The following is a 20,967-nucleotide window of genomic DNA, read 5'->3' on the forward strand; positions in this document are numbered from 1 at the left end:
GGCATCCTGAAGCCCATTCAGGACACATATGACTAATCATCATAACTTACTAATAAATCACATGTGTTTCAATATTTTAAATACAATAAAAATACAGTGATAAAATATTAGAAGAAAATACAGAACATTTGTTACATTGTTTGTTAATAAGGATAAATTTTTAAAACAAATTGTAAAAGCCAGAAGGAAACTATGGAATAACTTAACATAAAAATAAATTATTTCTAGAAAGAAAAAAACATGAACATGTTCTTGGACAACATTGTGAAATATATACATGTGCTCACTTATATTTTTAAGATTAATGTTCAATAGACTTTTTAATGTAAAATTTAACCATAAACACTTTACAGATCTCTGAATTCAATATTTTATTTTTAATATTTTAGAACCTGACTCCACCAGAGACCCAATTCTTGAACTTTTAATGCACATTTGGAAATCCATGGTGTTTAGTTGGCTTAGATTATGAACTTCAGGAGAACAAGAAGTGTATCAATTATGTTCCAGTTTCTGGGATGTAGTAAGTATCAATAAATATTTGAATTACTGGATCAATGTTTTCAGGTATAGAAAGTGTTTACTCCCTAGACAAACGTGGCACTTTATTTTTTCATAGTTAATAAATATGTTGTTTATTGTTTGCAACTTATTTTCTGCTGAAAAATTCTATTTAATATTGTATAGGTAAATGAAAATGTGTGTAAAATTTGATTGAGTGAATCCCACAAGAATGCGCCTTATGTATTTGAAATAAAGGGGAAAAGAAAAACTCATGAATAGGGTTGACTTTTTTTTTTTTTTTTTTACTATTTGTGTGTGTGTGTGTGTGTGTGTGTGTGTGTGTGAGCAATTCAAAGGGAATAGATCGAAACTTACGGGAAGCCATATGCACATCTTTGTTGACTGTAGACAGACCCTTTTCTTTTGCTAGTCATGCATGAGAAGAGCATCAAAAATGATGCTTCTAATATATTATTTTCAAAAACCTGCCAGTTTTATTATTCTACTAACTACTACCAGTTAGTAAAATAATTTATTATGGTGAAAAGCTAAACATAAAATAATACAATTCTGTTTTCTTCAACATCTTAAAAAAATTGCATTTTCATGCTTTACATTTTACCAGCCTAGCTTGAAATTGGATTGTTTAAGGAATCCTGTAAGACTTCCTCGTATACCAAATACTATCACCATTAACCTGAGATTGCGTGTTATTTTACTATGAAAAATATTTGAATGATAATTTCTAGCATAAGGAAACTAAACCAAAAATTTACCTTTTATACAACTCCTAATGCAAAACTTATTCAGAAGAGAAGGTTCACTTTATTTGAGTTTTGTAATGAGGCTACAAATAAAGGGAACTCATCTCCTGTGATGTGTGTGTGTGTGTGTGTGTGTGTAGGTGTTTGTGATACCAGTTTCCCTATGTCTGCAATTTCCCTGTTCACTTCAAGTTTATTTCATCTATACAATACTTAGATGAGGATAGAAATATGATACTATGTGAAGGAAAGGACCTTTAATAAAATATAATCTTAATTTTAAATTTCAAGAATATCATTTGTTTCAAAATATTGCAGAGAAAATAGGAAGGTGTGATGGAGTCCTTGGGGTGTCATTTTGCCAGCCAGAAGCCTCTGTGGCTGGCAGTGCCTTTGACAGAGTTTTGCTCAGACAAGCTGGGCTTGTTCTGCCCACTTGGCCTGACAATCTGCTCTCAGCTTGTGCTACCAGGCTGGATCCCACCCCTGCCAAGGGTGAGCCAGGCAAGGAGCAGCGAGGGCTGCGTGAATGAGGGAGCATGGGGTCTGGCTGTTGTTCACAGCCAGGCACACCAGCTGCAGTGGGGTAGGCAGCTCCAGGTGACAGGATAGGCACCAGCTGCTTGTGAGGCTGCCACTGAACCAGGCCTACTGCAAGCGGCTTCCACTGGACACCTGGGAATGCGGTGGTACCTGGAAGCTTAGAGACTCCAGGAACTGCAGAACCCCCAAGAGGGTGTCATAGCCCTGGCCTGGGGAGCTCCTAGGTCTGGGATCCCTGAAAGGCTGCACCTCTTCTCTACCTCTCTCTTGTCCTTGCTTGCAAGAGGTGAGTGGTGGGTGGGTGGGGTGGAGGGCATGTTTCAGCAGTTTGTGTTACAGCTCTTTCAGGCCCACCATTCAGCAGGTCCCCAGTTCTTAGGAAGAATGAAATATGCAGACAACTGGAGGGTGAATGAGGCAAAGAGGTGCTTTATTGAGCAATGGTACAGCTCTCAGGAGACCCGAAGTGGATACCTCCTATCCACAGGCAGGTCATCCCATTGTCTCTGTAGCCCTCAGCGGGAAGCAGACCTGGAGTGGGTAGCTCCTATCCACAGGCAGGTCTTCTCATCCATCATCTGCCTGAGTCTAGCTGAGTCCAGGGTTTTTATGAGCTTCAGAGGAGAGGAAGTGTGTGCTGATTGGTCCATGGATGCCCACAGGTGGGCCCAGAAACAGCACCATAAGTTCTCATTCTGGTCTGCAGAACTGGCAGTCCAGCCCTCATGCTTCAGGCCCTCCCTGGCTTGAAGGTGGGGCGTCACTGGGGACCTGCCTTTTTCTGCCCAGGAGCCCATCTGCTTCCTATCACCATTTCTATGTCATCTATGGAGCCCAGGCTATTTGTGTGGAGGGGTGCCTGCAGGCCTGAGCCGAGGTTCCCTCAGCCTCCCCTTGGCCTCTCTCCTGTGCTTGTCAGTGCCCAAAGCCCAGAGCGGACTGAGGCAGCAGGGGACTGGCTTGTCAGAGCCTCCCTGAGCATGTGCACACCCAGCTGGGTCATGACAGCACCAGGCTCAGCCTCAAATTTGCTCTGAAATCAGAGCGGGTACTGGGAGCAGGGAGAGTCCAGGCAGCAGAATGAGGCACTCTCAAGCCTACTGGGGCAGGGGGATTCCTGGGCCCCTGAGAACACAGGAATGCCCATGTCTGAAGCTGGGGTTGGGAGGCTGCAGCTGTGCCTGGAAAGGTGGGGCTCTCACTCCTCCAACTTGCAAGTGGGCAGGGCTCCTGCCTATTGCCTCCTCCAGCTGGCTGGAGCATGCGGCCGCTGTTGTGCCTCCCCCAGCGAAGCCAGCCTCTTTGGCAGCGGCTGCTCCCAACAGGCTGTGGCTGCCATCAAAGGGAGCTACAGATTGGAGGTGTGGATGAGACAACTGAGGGTTTTGATTTTCTGGTTGTCTTCATGGGTGGGATGCCACCCTGACTGCTGAGTGCTGAGTGCTAGAAACCGTTAGCCAAATACAGAAGCAAAGAACAGACAGAAGGTTTTGCTTTGAGCAATGAAGTTATGTAGGAAATTAACAATACCTCTTGCAAACTGTGTTCAAAATGTTTAAAGAGCTTTACTGGTATACCTTCAATGTATAAGGTCACAGTATTTGCAGTGGGGCTGGAAGTCAGGCCACCTGAAGACAGTCTTTGTAAATTTGAATGAATTATTTAAACTTCTGTGGTGTGTCTCAACTTCTCATCTGGTAAAAGAAAATTTTCACATATGGCTTGGATATATCAAGTTATATATTTACTAATTTTTATTTAAACATTTTTGTAGGATTTTATTTATAATATTATGTATGCATATACTTCTGTTTATATATAGAATTATAATTGATGTAATTTCTTATTCTGAGGAAAAGCTTGCCTGTAGAAGAAAAATTAAAATAAAGGAATTTGTAAGAGAACTGGGGTAGGTATTGTTGGAATGGATTTTTAACTGATTTGTCAATACCTTAGAACAGTTTGCACTCATCTTTTTATTATAGCACACACGTAACAAAGATACAAAATATCAGTTTTCAAAGATGTGCGTAACACCTTGTTCCCTTTTGCTTCTAAAATATCAACATCATTCAACATGAGCACTTTGTCAATGTATTGCCACTGTTGCTTCATTGCACAATCACAAAGTCAAAAATGGGTACAGGTTCAATCAAAGATTTTAAAGTAGATATCCAGAAAAGTGTTTATGTATTTTCAAACATTGTTTCTTCTCTTTTTGTTAACTTTGTTTCCTTCCCTTCTGTTATGTCTTTCTCACGTTCTTCTCAGCTCTTCTAGTGAATCCACAAGCAAAAGGGAAGAGGTATGTGGAGTGTAAAACAAGATCTCTCTGGAGTTATTCCAGAAAAAAATCATATAAAGTTGTCATCAAATTTAGCTCTCTGACTCATTTAACATTGTTAGGAGTATATTTTATAAAAAGAAATAACTCAATTTATCTGTACTGTCTTGAATAAATTACCTTCTTAGAAAATCCCTTTCTTCATTTTTTTCTTTGTCTAATTACTCCCAGGAAGATATATCTTATTAAGACATTTGTTTGGAATTTGGATTTTGTTTTCCCTTACTACCCGGCGTTTAACTGAAATTTAATTGTTGGTTTTGATATGTATGTGTTTGTTATTTTTCTGTGTATATTTTTCTAGGGCAGTGTGAAGGCAGAGAAAATAAAGCACAACCTATGAAATTATAGCTTTCAGTTTTGCCAGAATGATGCTCTATTAATGCTCAGGGCCTCTTAACTTCTCACTTAAAACCCAGTGGGGAAAAATCACCAACGAATAGGTTTCTGTTATATTAATTACAGTATATCATGGGCATTTACCAAAACAAGCATTTTTACTCCCAGAAAACGGCATCTTAAACAGTCCAGTTTTCTTGAAAACCTAATAATTCTTCATAACGGATGCTCTTTTTTTATTTCTTTTTATTACTTAACCACATTTCTATATTATCTTGTTTCTATGTTCCCTTTTCATCCCTTATTTATTGCATCATGATGCTAAATTAGATGAAGACTTGATGAAACAGTGTCTATTGTCTTTTAATATCAAGGCTTATGTTTTGTTCTGGAATCACTCTTAGCCTTGCGTGTTTTATATTAGCTCTGTAACTCCCCAACCTCGCAAGGAAACCAAGGCTTCTTTCACATTTCAACACAATAACCTGCGGTCCCTTCTGGTCCAGGATTCCAAGCATCTGTGTGTCCCTTTCCTCAAGATGGAGTTGTGTCTGGTCTCCACATTTGTCTCAGTTGGAAGTCACATTCAAATATTTTTTATTTATAGCTGCTGTTGGAACTTCCAAACTCTGTGTCCTCAATAGCCTCCATGCCTAGTTTTATAATCCTTTCTCTCCTAAAACTTTTTCTCTCAATTTTGAATTTCCTAGAACTTCAATCGCAAGAGGAATCCCTCACTCCCATCTGTATTCCAGGAGCACTGTCCCCACATCTGCTTCCTCTGATGCTCCCTTTCCATCCCAGTCTTCTTTAACGTAGACACTGCTGAATTTTGAAAACCTTGAACTGCTCCCTAAATGCTTTCCTTTTCTTCTCTACCACATGTAGGGAAACACTGTCATCTTTGCTTTCTTTGGTTTCTCATATACCCTTCCAAACGGAGCTCAGTGAAACTCCTTAGCAAACTATATGGGATCCATATTTCTGATTCTGACAAACTATTTTTCCAAATAAATGCTGCCCTTATTAAGAATATTTTGAATTTTTTTATATTTTAATATTTTATTAAATACTTTATATGTATTTAATTTTCTTAACCTATGTATGTAATCTTACCTACTGCTCTGTCACAGCATCCCAGCTTTCTTGTACATGCCTCTGTGGTTTTCCACGCAATTCTCCAATTCCCCGACACCATTTGGTTGTCTTACAATTCAGTTAAAGTCTGACACTTAACTCCCTGGAGATAGTACAGATCCCCCAAATTAACAGCTCAGTCACACAAAACTGATCCACTTCAGACACTAATCACAAATGTGTGCCCAGGCTAAGTAATCTGCTGAGTACAAATTCAAAGGTTCTCATGACCTTCTCTCAGGTTTGGTAATTTGCTATAATGACTCACAGAACACAGGAAAATGCTATCCTTACTGTTACAGGTCATTGTAAAAGATCAAAGTACAGCTAGATGAAGAGGTACACAGGGCAAGGTGTTCACAGGTCATTCAACCTCCATGGATTTGGGGTGTGCCACCTTCCTAGCACTTAGATGTATTTGCCAACTTGGAAGGCTTCTTTGCCCCATTGTTTCAGAGTTTTTATTGAAATTTTATTTAGCAGGCATAATTAATTAAATCTTTAGCCAATCTAGTCTTGTGCCAACCACCAAATGTCAGCCAAAGGTGGCCAATTCTTCAAATCGTGTTCAAATATGGCAAACACAGCTGTAAACAACACAGCTGTTTCTGTTCCTCACTTTTGTTTTATGTACCTCACTTTCCTTTCTCTGTCCATAAATCTCTGACCACTAAGCAGGCTGAAATTTCCCTGAACCTATTCGGGTTTGGGGCTGCCCATTTTACAAATCATTTTTTGGTCAATTAAACTCTGTTAAACTTAATTTGTTTACTGTTTTCCTTTTCACAGAGGTTTATTCCGTATACTTACTAGAATATGTGAGTTTTACAAATTGGAGTGACAGGCATTGATATTGACACATCAGGAGAAGCGGCCCTGGAGCTCTCCCCATGAAAAGATTAAAGTTTTAAGAAGATGCTGCTCACCTAAAACTTATCAATAAAGTCGACTATAGTTTCCAATTGGTAAATCATTGTATGGAAAAACAATAAAAATATGAAATAAAATTAATATGTATTCTGATGCCTTTCAGCTTGAATAAAATTGCAGTCAATAATTTGGTGCCAGAAATGATGTCGTCATTGTAAAAAACACTTGTGGAGAAGAATACTGTAACAAGACACATTTTAATTGAACTCCAAATATCAAAATGTGTCCATTCATTTCCTGGTTTTACGCCTAACTGGTTTACCTCTGCAAGTAGGCTGACTTATGAAGGTAAGTCATGAACAGTAGCACTTTTCTAAATGGTAATCATTATTCTCTTTGATATGGTTGTCCATATACTAGCTGTTCTTTTTCAGGTATTCCCTTCCTTCCACCCTACTGCATTATTCAGTGTTATTTCTGAAGGCCGTGAAGTCCTAAAGTTTGTTGTTATTTTGCTGTTGGTTTTATGTCCATGTGCACTTGTTGTAATGAGAGGCATGGTATCTTCCATTTTTATTTTTTATTTTATTTTACTTTTTATGAGACAGAGTCTCACTCTGTCACCCAGGCTGGAGTGCTGGCATGACCTCTGCTCACTGCAACATCCACCAACCAGGTTCAAGCGATTCTCCTGCCTCAGCCTCCCAAGTGGCTGAGATTACAGGCACCCGCCACCATGCCCAGCTAATTTTTGTATTTTTAGTAGAAACTGGTTTCACCATGTTGGCCAGGCTGGTCTTGAACTCCTCACCTCAGGTGATCCGCCCGCCTCGGCCTCCCAAAGTGCTGAGATTACAGATGTGAGCCACTGCGCCCAGCCGTATGTTCCATTTTTAAAATGGCACTGGATTCCATTTATACTGTTGGTTTTGCCAATTGCCAATTGACTTAATTGGAAAACTCCTCAGTGAATAAAATCTCAATGGCCTAGGCAGGGTATGACCCTTCTTTAAATACTAAGTTGTAGGCATAAATCATTCCCAAAAGAACATTTACATTAAAGTGTTGATTATTAGTAATTATTTATTACAAAATTATATAATTAATAACTATTATACATTTATATGCTACTGATATAGTAATTATTTTATATAATAGATAATATATGCTAATATATAATTATCATCTAATAATATATTAATTATATTAATTAATAATATTTATTAATATAATCATTTTTCATTATTAGCTGTTATGTCCTTAGTTGTATCCTCTATTTATACCATTTATACCATAGGATGTGGTAAATGTTGTTAAATAAACCAACAGATGAGTAAATGCATAGATTTCAAATTCGAGACCATCCTACTGTAATATATTGTTTATCTTTCAAAGAAGGAAGTAACTGGAAGCTTAATAGATTGGAAAAAGTTCAGCTTTCAGACTTAATTGCAGAAGAGAAGATGATGGTTAGATAAAGTCAAGGAAAATAAAATGCTTATAAAAAAGGTATTAGCAAAGATAAAGACTTACTGGAAGAAAAAATAAGTTTTTTGCTAGTTTAAGTTTTTTGTTACCTGGGTGAATATCCTTTTAACCAATGAAGAACCTCAAGAATGAATAATGTATTTTTGTAACCCAAATTATGTGTTACAGATAGAAGTTATGAACCTCTATCTTTACTCATAAATATATATAAATAAAATTCCAATTAGCACTTCAGTGAGAGGATCACTAAAAATTACAGCATATCACAAATTACTCAGAACTGCAAAGCATGCTAATTCATATTTTGGAATAAATTCTAGGTTTGTCAGAATGAACTTAAATCAATTTTCATATTTCCCTCTTTACAGTGACTTTCAAATCATGAGATATTATCAGAATAATTTCCACCAAAGACAAAATTAATCTTCATTTTTCAGTTTAATGTATTGCCAGTAGATAAGTTGTATCCCTTTAGATTAACCACTAATTATTTCACAAATAAAATTCAAGTTGTTACTGTCTGTGGACATACCATCTAAATTAAATTACTCACTGCTTTTGAAAAACCTAAGTTATTAATGTGCACATATCAGAGTACTTGTTTATTTCTGGGCATTATAAATGATTTATGCAATTCATTAGATTGTAGTAATTATCACTTAAGACTCATAAAGCTCTTGTTTATGCAAGTTTTGCTGATGTTGAAGTGCATACTGATTTACAAGGTAGGTTTGGTAAGTTGTATATACAGAATAATGAAGCCATTCAAATTATCTTTAAAAGATAACTAGAGGCAATGTGTTTTATTTTTGATAAGACTGTAACTGGAAATGACTTATAAACTAATTATTATGTACTGGGTATACTGGGGAGTTAGAGAGAGAAAAAAAGACTGCGTCAATTTTGGCTTATTATCTCCAGATTAAACATAATGCTGGAATAGGTGACTAGGGCTTCCCAAACACACAATCCAAGTTAACTGAAATTACCTCTGGGTGCTGCATTTTTCAAATGCTGCAGTTACCATAATGAATGTCTATGTTATCCATAAGCCAAAAAAGTCATGAAGTTACAAAACACAGATTTTTAAATATATCCTAACACATTAATGTTGTATGCTTTCAATTTCAACATTTAAAATGGTTACTTCTTTGCTTTCAAAAACACTCCTTGATCCACTAACTTAAAGATTACATTCACTTTTCTATTATTGGTTAAAAGTGGCAATGTGGAAGAGTTAAGACAACATTTTCATAATTGTGACAGAAAACATCATCACTCTCATAAGTCTATTTTTATATGAAATTCAGAACAATAGCCTGAGTAAGTATTTATATTTTGTGATAGTCCTGAGGTCCTTGTTTCTTGCTGGATTGCAGTAAGGGTTCATTTTCAGATCCTCAAGTCCACCTGCACCCTTGGCCTACAGCCGTCTTCCTCCAGCCTCAAAGCCAGCACTGAGAATTGAATCTTTGACTCTCCCCTCGGCCTCCCCGGCCAGTTGTCTCTCTTACTCCAGCTAGAGAAACTCTGCTTTTAAGAGCTCAGGTGATTAAATTGAATCCACTGGCATAATCCAAAAGGACATTTCTATTTCAAAGTCTAGATGCTTAATTATATTTGCAAAGTTCCTTCAGCATTACCTAGATTAGTGCTTAATTGCTAAGGTATAAGAATCCTGGGTTTGGCATGTTCAGAATTCTGCCTATTGTACCTCTGTATGCATTTTTGTTTTAAAGTTTTAAAATTTATTTTTCCAGCTTTATTGCGATATAATGAACATATAAAAAATTGCATATATTTAAGATGTACAATATAATGATTTGATGCACTTATACATTGTAAAATAATTACTACATCAAATTAGTTAACATATATATAGTTGAGGGATGCTTTTACGTCTGATCTGAAAATCTTTTTTTTTAACTCAGTGTTAGAACATTTATTTTTTTAATTACTATTAAGCTTTGGGAAATTCTCAGTGTGGATATTCGTGTTCTATTTATTACATTTGTTTTGCTCTTTTCTTTGTCTGTTGTATTATTAGAATATTTTTATGTTCAACATCTACTATTATGCATAGTTATTATAGTTACATATTGTTTCTTTTATTTTTTTAGTGGAACTTCTAGGGGTTGAAATATAGATTTTTACCTGAAGAAGGCCTACTTTTAATTATGTTATACGATTACAAGTATAATACAGGAACGTTATGCTTTGATTCCTTGACTTTATGATTTTGTGTCACATATTTTATTTCTAGATATGCTATAAATTCTGCTAAACACTGTATTACTTTTTGCTTCAGTCAGTACTTGTGAAACACACTGAAAATGAGAAAAATGTCTTCTATTTACCCCATTTTACTATTGTTCACGTTCTTCTGTCTTTTCTTTGAAGTGCTCTGCTGGAATACTTTCTTTCACCCACCAAACTACCTTCCACAGTTATTGTCATTCATTCTGTTAAATATTCTGTCTTCATGCTTGTCTCAAATAAAGTACTCATTTTGTCTCATTTTTGAAGCATAATTTCATTGATTTGTTTTATCTTCCAGCACTTTAGAGAGATCATTCTCTTATTTGCTTAGAAAATATTTCTATTTTCTAAGATCCTGAAGTTATTTTTTTCCTTCATTCTTGTGGATGTAAGGTATTATTTTTCTCTGGTTACTCTAGGGTCTTTCTCTTAATCACTCTTTTCAGCAATTTATTATATCTTTTTGTGATTTCTTTGCATTTTTTTCTCAGAGGCAGGATAGGTAGTCAAGGAAATAACCATGTCCTTGGGATGTGGCAACCATGTCCATAGCACTGTCAACGGCAAGCGCCCAGCACCGGCATTGCGGTTAAGCTCATCTACGCAGAACTATCTCCAGTAGGGACTTCTGCTACTCTCTATCTCCTGTAGGCAGAATGCACATTTTGGGTTTTCTTGTCCTCAAACTGACTCTTTGCTCATTATAATAATGAAGACACACCCCTGGGTGGAGATTGACGATGCTAATGAGCCACGCAATGTGTGAACAAGCACGTACAGCTGCTGTCCATGCGCACCTAGAGGGCCACCCACAACATGCTTACCAGTAACATCTATTACTCCCTCATGAATAATCATGTAAGACTCCCATAAAGGGGGTCTCCCTCGTGCCAGTCTTTGCTGACTCTCAATCAGCCATCTCTAACTTGTCTTTCAGAGTGTACTTTCACTTTTACACTTAGCTTTCAGAATGTTCTTTCTCTTTTCCAAGAAACTGATTTCTACCACTTTCTACTGCTGTGTAGCTCTTCAAATTTTTTTAAACCAAGAAGACAAGAACCGAGGTCTCTCAACTGCCATCAACATTTCTGTTTTGTTGAACATCTTAGACTTGTGGTTTTGTAGTCTTAATACAATTAAGAAATTTTCAGCCAATATTACCTGAATTATTTTTCACATTCTTCTGACCCCCAGTTTGGGTCTACAGGGAAACATAAATTACACCATGTAATATTATCTCCCACTATGATGGTTAAGACAGAGTGTCAAATTGATTGGATTGAAAGATGCAAAGTATTGATCCTGAGTGTGTCTGTGAGGATGTTGCCAAAGGAGATTAACATTGAAGTCAGTGGGCTGTGAAAGGCAGACCCACCCTTTATGTGGGTGGGCACCACCTAATCAGCTACCAGTGTGGCTAGAATATAAAGCAGGCAGAAAAACGTAAAAAGGTGAGACTGACGTAACCTCCCAGCCTACATCTTTCTCCTCTGCTGGATGCTTCCTGCCCTCGAACATCAGACTCCAAGTTGTTCAGCTTTGGGACTCAGACTGGCTTCCTTGCTCCTTAGCTTGCAGACAGCCTATTGTGAGACCTTGTGATTGTGTGAGTTAATGCTACTTAATAGTATTAACTATTAGTTCTGTCCCTCTAATACACGCAGATCAGAGACATTTCGTTTTTCATTTCTGATAGTTTTTATTGCTATGTGTTCAAGTTCACCAATCTTTCATTCCATAATGTCTAATCTACTATTAATCCCGTTCTGTGTTTGCAATCTTGAACTTTTTATCTTCATTTCTTAAATTTGAATTTGGGTCTTCAATTTATCATCCATGTATTTCTTTATTATGCTCCTATTTTGCTCTGCTTTCCGAAATGTATTTGAAATAGTTTTTAATGTTTTAGTATATTATTTGTTTCATCTACACTGCATGTCTGATCTATGGATTTTTTATTAGTTGTAATTTCCTGCTTGTTTCGGATCTGATAGCAAGTTTTTTTTTTCTTAATTTTTTTCATAGGTTTTTCAGGAAAAGGTGGTATTTGATTACATGAGTCAGTTCTTTAGTGGTGATTTGTGAGATTTTGGTGCACCCATCATCCAAGCAGTATACACTGAACCCAATTTGTAGTCATTTATCCCTCACCCCCCCACCCTTTCCCCCGAGTCCCAGAGGTGAATTGTGTCATTCTTATGCCTTTGCATCCTCATAGGTTAGCTCCCATGAAAGAGTGAGAACTTACAATGCGTGGTTTTCCATTCTTGAGTTACTTCACTTAGAATATTAGTCTCCAGTTCCATCCAGGTTGCTGCAAATGCCATTAATTTGTTCCTTTTTATGGCTAATATTCCATTGTTCCATATTATCTATCTATCTATCATCTATCTATCTATCATCTATCTATCTATCTATCATCTATCTATCTATCATCTATCTATCACAATTTCTTTATCCACTTGTTGACTGATGGGCATTTGGCCCGGTTCCATATTTTTGCAATAGTGAATTGTGCGGCTATAAACATGCGTATGCAAGTATCTTATTCAAATAAAGACTTCTTTTCTTCTGGGTAGATACTCAGTAGAGGGATTGTTAGATCAAATGGTAGTTCTACTTTTAGTTACTTAAGGAATCTTCATACTGTTTTCCATAGTGGTTTAACTAGTTTACATTCCAACCAGCAGTGTAGAAGTGTTCCCTTTTCACCGCATCCATGCCAACATCTATTATTTTTTATTTTTTGATTATGATCATTTTTGCAGGAGTAAGGTGGCGTTGCATTGTGGTTTGATTTACACTTCCCTGATCATTCGCGATGTTGAGCATTTTTTCATATGTTTGTTGGTCATTTGTATATCTTCTTTTGAGAATTGTCTATTCATGTCGTTAGCCCAGTTTTTGATGGAATTGTTTGTTTTTTCAATGCATGCTTGGTAATGTTTTATTGGGAAACAACCCTTATGAATTTCACTTTGCTAGGTGCTGAATTCTTTTGTGTATCTTTAAATCATGTTAAACTTTGTTTTGGGACTCAGTTAACTCATCTGGGAACAGTTTGAATCCTTTTGAGGGTTTTCATAGGACTTCTTAGATTGAGCTAGAACACCCTACCCTGCTACAGACCCCATTCAATATTTCCGGTGTTAGGATGTCTTTCTGATCTAGCTGACCTAATCACAAGTTCTTCCCAGCCCTCTGTAAGCCCCAGTAACTGTTCTGCCCAAGTCTTCTTAGGTTTTCTGGCCTCATGTAGTTTCCTCATACATATGAGCTGATCAGTTCTTGGAGATGTGAAGAATCTAGAACTCTCTATCTCTGGGTCGCTCTTGTCTCTGATGCCCTGCCTTCTAGTTTCTATGTGCCTCAGTATTGCTGAACTCTAATCTCAGCTCCTGGAAACTGTGGGACTTTGCACTGCAGCCTAGGGACACTCTCACTGCATTTGTTTCCCTTCTCAGGAATCACTGTCTTGTGCAACCTCTGCCCAAAGTTTGGAATCTATGGTCGCATGTGTTTTCTTTTTAAGGCAAGTAATTTAAGATTGAAGAATATTTGCTGTCGCTGGTGGTCCCCCATGGTCAACTGTTTTGGACCAAAAATATTTACATTCCAATGAAGAGGTCTGTTTATATAATAAAGACATGATGTTTAGGGATATGAAATGAAATATCTTCAGTTTCCAGCTGTAATTGTAATAGAATATTTATATATTCCCAGAAAATTATTTTGTTTATTTTTTCAAAACTATTCTTGTCATAATAGAAACGAACTGTGAGACATTGGGATAATTGCAGTGAGAACAGGACTAAATACTCTGCTTATGTATTTATTTTTATGTTTTTAAAATATTTATCTTTTTCTCCGACCGGTCATTTTAACAATCCACCAGCAATTGAAGTGTATGAATAGATGTACACGTGAATCTGAGTACTTCGAAGCAAGAAGAAAATTAAGTATGAACATTATAAAGACAGGTTAATCTAATATCTGAAAAAAACATAAAAATTTAAAATTTTATTTTAAAAAAATTTGCAAAATTAGATAAAGCAGAATAATAAGTTATACTACTTAACTATTTGTCATGCCTTTATGAGACAGTTTTGCCATTTTCTTTTATTTATTTATTTATTTTGGCTGCATTATCTAGCTCTTCTTCATATTGTGAAAGGAAAATAAATCTCAGGACCCCAAAATCACTATATCAAAGGAAAAAGTCAAGCTGGCCACTGTGTTAGTTAGGCAAACCTGTCTCCCATTTTATTCTGTTGCATTTCACCTGGCAGTGTAAATGGACAACTTCTCTTCACAGGTGCAGCAAAAGGGAGAGGGCGCAAAGTCATCCCTCTGCTCACCTGAGACAAATGCATGTCTGATTGCTTCCCCTGCCCTATTGTCTATTTTATCTTATATAAAAATGCAGATTCACTAGGGTAAGCTAAGGCATAAGTGACTATTCCTCTATACCCCTCTCACAATAAATAGTGTACCAGTGAAAGGCTGATCAAAGACTTGAAAGAATGCAACCGTCCGTCTCTTTTAAAAATTTCTTCCCCTTTCCTCAATATTCACCCTTTCCACTTTAAATACTGAAGCCCTCAAAGTTATCTTTAAAGAGAGGGAAGGTGGAGACCTGTGTCCCAGGCACATGTGCTTAAGCTTGGCAAAATAAAATTTCTGAATTGATTGAGATGTCTCAGATACTTTTTGATCTACAGTACAATGGTAATTATTTTTGCAACATATTTTTATTAGGAGTATGGAAATGTTTAGTCTTATTTTCTAATGTGGTTATTTGAGTATTGCAACATTAGTAATGATTCAAAAAAACTAGTTTCTGCTTCACAATTTTTATTGACAACTCCATATGAAATATTTGGAATTTTGTCACCTACTACCAAGTTTCCTTTATAAATGAGCTTTCAAGTTAAGAAGAATATCCCACACTATCATCTGGCTACAAGCATTTCATATCTTGTTTCTCCTTCTACCCGTGTCCTACCCATGCATGGAGCAGAAAGCATCATTCACATCAAAGTTCATTCCCAAGTAGTGAGATACAAGAGCATTCCTAAGAGCCATGGTTCCACCAGGACAAGCAGGAATAATGACACTAAGCGGTGATGTGACTGAAATACTATAAAAATATATTCCACTAAACTCTAAATCTATCTCAACTCATCTTTTCTAGACACCCCCCACCAAAATTCCAGTAGTCACTCCAATGCCAGCCATAACAGGCATGTGACATGTTATAGAGTAGCATTTGGGGCACAAAACAGACAACAACCTTAATTCATTGCAGTTAAAATTGATTTGTTTAAAAAATTTCCAATTTATTTGATCAAGCGAAGATACTATTTGGGTTCCTTCCCAGGGTTTTTTGGAAGCGGTCCATGGAATTAAGGATTCCCACTAGCTTTTGGTTAAATTTTTCTCTGCATTTACATTAAACATTGATAGAATAAAATTTAACAATAACATATTAAATATCTCTGAGCCAACAAAATCAAAAATGAATGAATGATTCAATACTATGAAAGCAGAAAAAAAATATGTCCTGTCAACATTTACTGTTTCTTTGTTGATTTACTGAATGTGAATTGCATATGCAGTAGATCTACCAGGGATTCTTGTGAAATGCTTGTTGTTTCTATCTTAAATAGGCCCTTACATTTAACAACATAAAAATTTACTTTCATGGTACATTAATTCTAAAAAAATAGCCAAGTGAATAGGTCCAAAAAAAAAATTAGTCCTGAATTATTTTTTCTCTTGAAAACATTTATATGCTACGTAGATTACATTAAAATGTTTGATAGAAATAATTGTATTGCTGAACCTACATAGACACTGTCTATATGATTTTTTCTAATTCTAATAAATGGAAAATATGTTATCATTCCTGATATGGCATACATTGGAAGAAAAAAGATATGCTTTACATATAATTCTATGTAATGAATTGTAAATTATTATGAATACAGTAATAATATACAATGATAAAACTATTTTTACTAGGCTAAAGTAAACCTCTGTGTCTAAAACTCATTAATGTTCCGTTTTAATATTTGGAAACTGTGTGTCAGTTGTATGCATGTGAAGAACAACTAGAATTGCATTTTCATATTTTAACAAATGCCTTTATTTCTCTGAAAAAGTGGTGAGGAAATGGATTGAAAATAAAACTAAAACCTAGTATGGAAATAAAACTAAACCATTAAAATGGTGCAACTTCTGTCATAAGAATTGTCAGAGCAAGCAATTAGAGGCAAGAAAGCAAAAAAAGCCATATTTTAATGACTGTTTTTTAAGGGGAATGAGTTTTACAAAGAAAAGTAATCAATGCTGATTTTATATCTTTTTTATTTTCCCAAAGTTATAATGCCTATTTAAAAATAGAAACCAGGTTTTTTAAGAATTCTAAATTTTAATTCAATCAATACTGATTAAATTTACAATTTAACAGTAGGTTTTATAGATTTTACTGGAGCAATTTTTTTTATATTTTTGTTTCATGATAGATCTATACAATAAAAATTGTTTTAATCTCATTTTCTGACAGGCTGACTGCTGCTGTGAGAGTTTAATTTTTTTCTTTCAAATGCTAACATACAGTTTTTCTTCTTCAGTTACGGCAGATCTAAGTTTTAAAATAAATGGCATTGTAATTCTCAATCGCAGGTATTCAGCTGGGAATTTCTTTATTTAATTCTCATCTTTTGAGATATTCGTTGTCCTACTGAATTGTCATGATTTCACATCTAACTGAACAATAAAGATACCCTCTAAGCACAGTGTGAATTCCAGATTCTGGATGTGTGCCTTTGCCTTGCCAATGGACTCTGATCAGACTATGGGCCATCATAAATGAGTCGGAAAATGTCATCAATCAGAGCATTATATGCAGTCATGTAGGGACAGGGTGAAATATATGGGTTAGTGCCATTCTATGACATTTGTTCCAGAAGGTCACAGGAATCTGAAGAGGTGAAGTTACCTGTCATTTATAATGCTGTGAATCTTGGTGAGCAAATCTGGTCATGTAACACTATATTATTATATCCATTGGTTTTCTAGACAGTGGTTTCTGTTCACTGACTCACTACTAGAGTTTCCCAAATATTTTGATTTAAGTGAATGTCCAAATCATTCTGAACATCAACTAACTATATAAATGCAAGTAAACGATCTTGAAAAAAGAGTAAATGAACAAAACCATAACAAAGCAACACATGACATTGAAAACAAGCCATGTACAGATACATCAATAACCAAATGAATCTAGTCCTTAGATAACTATTTTAAATACAATTAGAGAAAAAATAGGAAACCTAATTGATAAGATGAATGAAGAAGGTCAAAAATCTTTAAACAGAATTTGGGCTTAATTCACTCATCCCCTGTTTTACAAAGCAAATGTTTTTCATTTTTTAATACCCTGTGAAAGGTAATACGGTAATCTAGTTATAAGCACAGGACAAGTAATATCATCAGCAAGCATTTTAACAACTTTGAGCTACACTTTTATATTATTTATGATCACTATTTATGATATTAGGAACATATAATACACCTGCCAACTGGGAACTCAACAATGATTTAGCCAAATAGGGTCTCATACGATAACTGTAAGAACATGCTGACAGATCACAGAATTACCTGGAGGTAATGGCTGGAAGTTGATTCCAAAATGCATTAAAATGTTTGTATCAGTAATATATAGATTACCAAAACTTATTCCTTCAGTCTAAAACTTTGCATTCTTTGGTTAACATCTTTCTTTTCCTCATCCTTCTCTCTCCCCGTAGGTCTTTGATAACAACTTTTGTATTCTATTTTTATTGCACTGCATGGTGACAACAGTTAATAACATATTATGTATTTCAAAATTGCTAAAATGTATTTTTAACATTCTCATCACAAAACATGAGAAATTGGCAAGATGATGGGCATATTAATTAGCTTTAATGAATTTTTCTAGAATGTGTATAGCTCAGAATACCACATTATACCTCATAAATATATGTAATTATTGTCTATTAAAAATAATAAATAAGTAAAAATAATGTATACAAAGGGTCCAAATGCTTTCATTTTGCATGTATCCGTATGTTAGTAAAACATTTTACCATGCCGTCCTTAATTTTAAATAGAATATTCTTGGTAAAGAAGATACAATATTTTCCAAAAATTAATTACACACAAACACATACCCACAGATGTGTCAAAACATGTGGAAGTTTTTCCCTATCTTTAATATAATTTTTAATATAATGGAGTTTTTGCTTACAATACTTACACTAAGCATCATTTCAAAATTTCTCATTAGTATTTTATTAGCTCTTTCATTTCATTGGCCACAACTATTTATCTACACATAAATACTTAAGGCAATCAAATTATACTAGTTTTTAAAAACGGCTTAAAACCTCTGTGATACTTGATCAAGAGGGCTGTGAGAACATGCACCCATCCAGTGATAACTGCTGTCCTGGAAATGAGGGATTGTGTCGGTTATTAATAAAGTGTGTCTTTCCTAGTATTGAATATCATTAAAGTATGCTGCATGTGAAGACAGACTGCCTGTGTTTAAATCTTGAGTTGGCTGTCTGTTAGCTGCAGACTGTGGACAATAAACTTAATGTCCTCTACTGTAAAAGGGTAACAGCAACATGACTAAGTTCATAAGGTCATATATGGGCACCATTTAGTATGGTACTTGGTTAGTTCTCAACAAATATACGTATTGTTAGGAGGGTACCCAAGTACTCTGAGATGAATTCGTATCTCATTGTTTTGGTTTCTTTATTAACCAAAAAAAATCGACAGTGGTCATGGAATGAATTTGAATCTTACAGCTGAAACATCAGCAAAAATTTTCTAGCCACTGTCAATTTCAGCTGCTCACCCTCAAGGGCCAAATTTTAGTCCGTGTGTTTCCAATAGCAAGTGTCTAAAATGTGCCTTGACAATTAAATTCAGCAAATAGTTTTAGTGTGCATATTGTGTGCTTGGAGCTGTTCTTTGGCATAGAGAGGATTCTCCAGTGCATCAGAGGACATGGCAGGAAAATGAGATGCACTCCCGGTGTTTCAATTTTCATCAAAAACAAATATTAATTCCTCTTTTCAATTTTCCTAATTTAAATTTTTATTAAATATACACATAAAAGGTCTTCATGAGTTTGTACATGAACCAGGAACAATCTGCATTGTATCACCCAAAACAAAAAAACTTGGATTGATCAGTTATCCTTAATTCATGTTTTGTGTTTCAAATTCTGCTCTACATCACAAGTGAAATATAAAAAGTCTTCATGTTTTTTATTTAAATATGAATACAGCAGCTAAATAGCTTATCAAATCTTAGTTTATTCAAAGGTGCTGAGATTTCTCTATACTAAATGTAGTAGTACACTATCAGTTGATACTAATGAAAACTCAAAATAAACTAACAAAAAAACAAACAAACAAAAAACAGGGAGTTCAGAACCTAACTGCTGGAATGAAGAAAAAAGAGTAAAGACTTTCTCCCAAACAATAATTTAACTGGAGGAAATTACTGAAGAACAATAAATACTCTAGAAATTGTTCTAATGCATATAGCAAATGCAGAAACGTAAGTTCAGAAAAGGAATCAATTACATCTCAGTAGGAGCGATGAGTCTGTGGCATTGACTGAGGTCCACCTCTAAGCTCAGCTGAACAGAGGGCTCCTGGTCCCTCAAGCTCTCTTTCTTTCATACAGGAGATGGAGAGAGAGCAACAGGCCACGAGCATCTCTCATGCTCCCAGAGTTATCTTCTCTCTATTCAGAAGTTCTGTCTATTCAAGGTAGGTAGTCAAAAGTTTGGAGGTTCCCTGGCTGGACATGGTGGCTCACGCCCGTAATCCCAGCACTTTGGGAGGCCAAGATAGGCAGATCACGAGGTCGGGAGATTGAGACCATCCTGGCCAACTAAACAACAACCCATCTCTACGAAAAATACCAAAATCAGCTGGACATGGTGGCGAACGCCTATAGTCCCACCTACTCAGGAGGCTGAGGCAGGAGAATTTCTTGAACTTGGGAGGCAGAGGCAGAGGTTGTAGTGAGCTGAGCTCATGCCATTGCACTCCAGCCTGAGTGACAGAGCGAGACTCCATCTTAAAATAAAAAAGGCCAGGCACAGTCACCCACGCCTGTAATCCCAGCACTTTGGGAGGACAAGGTGGGTGGATCCCGAGGTCAGGAGTTCGAGACCAGCCAGGCCAAGGTGGTGAAACCCCATCTCTACAAAAAATACAAAAATTAGCCGGGTGTGGTGGCAGGTGCCTGTAATCCCAGCTACTCAGGAGGCTGAAGCAGAAGAATTGCTTGAACCCAGGAGATGGAGGTTGCAGTGAGCCGAGAATGCGCCACTGCGCTCTAGCCTGGGCAACAGACCAAGATTCTGTCTAAAAAAAAAAAAAAGTTTGGAGGTTCCCTTTCCTACCTGACCCCTCACTCATACAGTAGAAGGCTAGCCCCACTACAGGAGGCCAAGAATACTGAGGCCCTTTGTCCATAGGACAGATGTTCATGTTGGGAAAAACAAGACAAGAATACTCGGGTTACCACCCCCCTTAACACCTGCTAATAGAGCTATGGTGTCACTGTGATAGCAACTGGCTGCTGTCTCTACACCAGGTCTTGTCAAGTGACAAGAAGTTTCTGTCTGGGATGGAGAGCCAG

The 20,967-nt window shown here is 36.3% G+C and overlaps 1 long non-coding RNA gene across 1 annotated transcript; it reads left to right on the forward strand.

Moving 5' to 3' along the window:
- The first annotated feature begins 389 nt into the window (after positions 1-389).
- LOC129491950 (uncharacterized) lies at positions 390-6,637 on the forward strand. The gene is made up of 4 exons (XR_008660671.2): positions 390-523; positions 4,083-4,116; positions 4,460-4,598; positions 6,421-6,637. It is a non-coding gene; the product is annotated as an uncharacterized lncRNA (long non-coding RNA).
- The last annotated feature ends 14,330 nt before the right edge of the window (positions 6,638-20,967 follow it).

Source organism: Symphalangus syndactylus, chromosome 1 (genome assembly GCF_028878055.3).
Source record: "Symphalangus syndactylus isolate Jambi chromosome 1, NHGRI_mSymSyn1-v2.1_pri, whole genome shotgun sequence".
In the NCBI taxonomy this organism is placed as follows: domain Eukaryota; kingdom Metazoa; phylum Chordata; class Mammalia; order Primates; family Hylobatidae; genus Symphalangus; species Symphalangus syndactylus.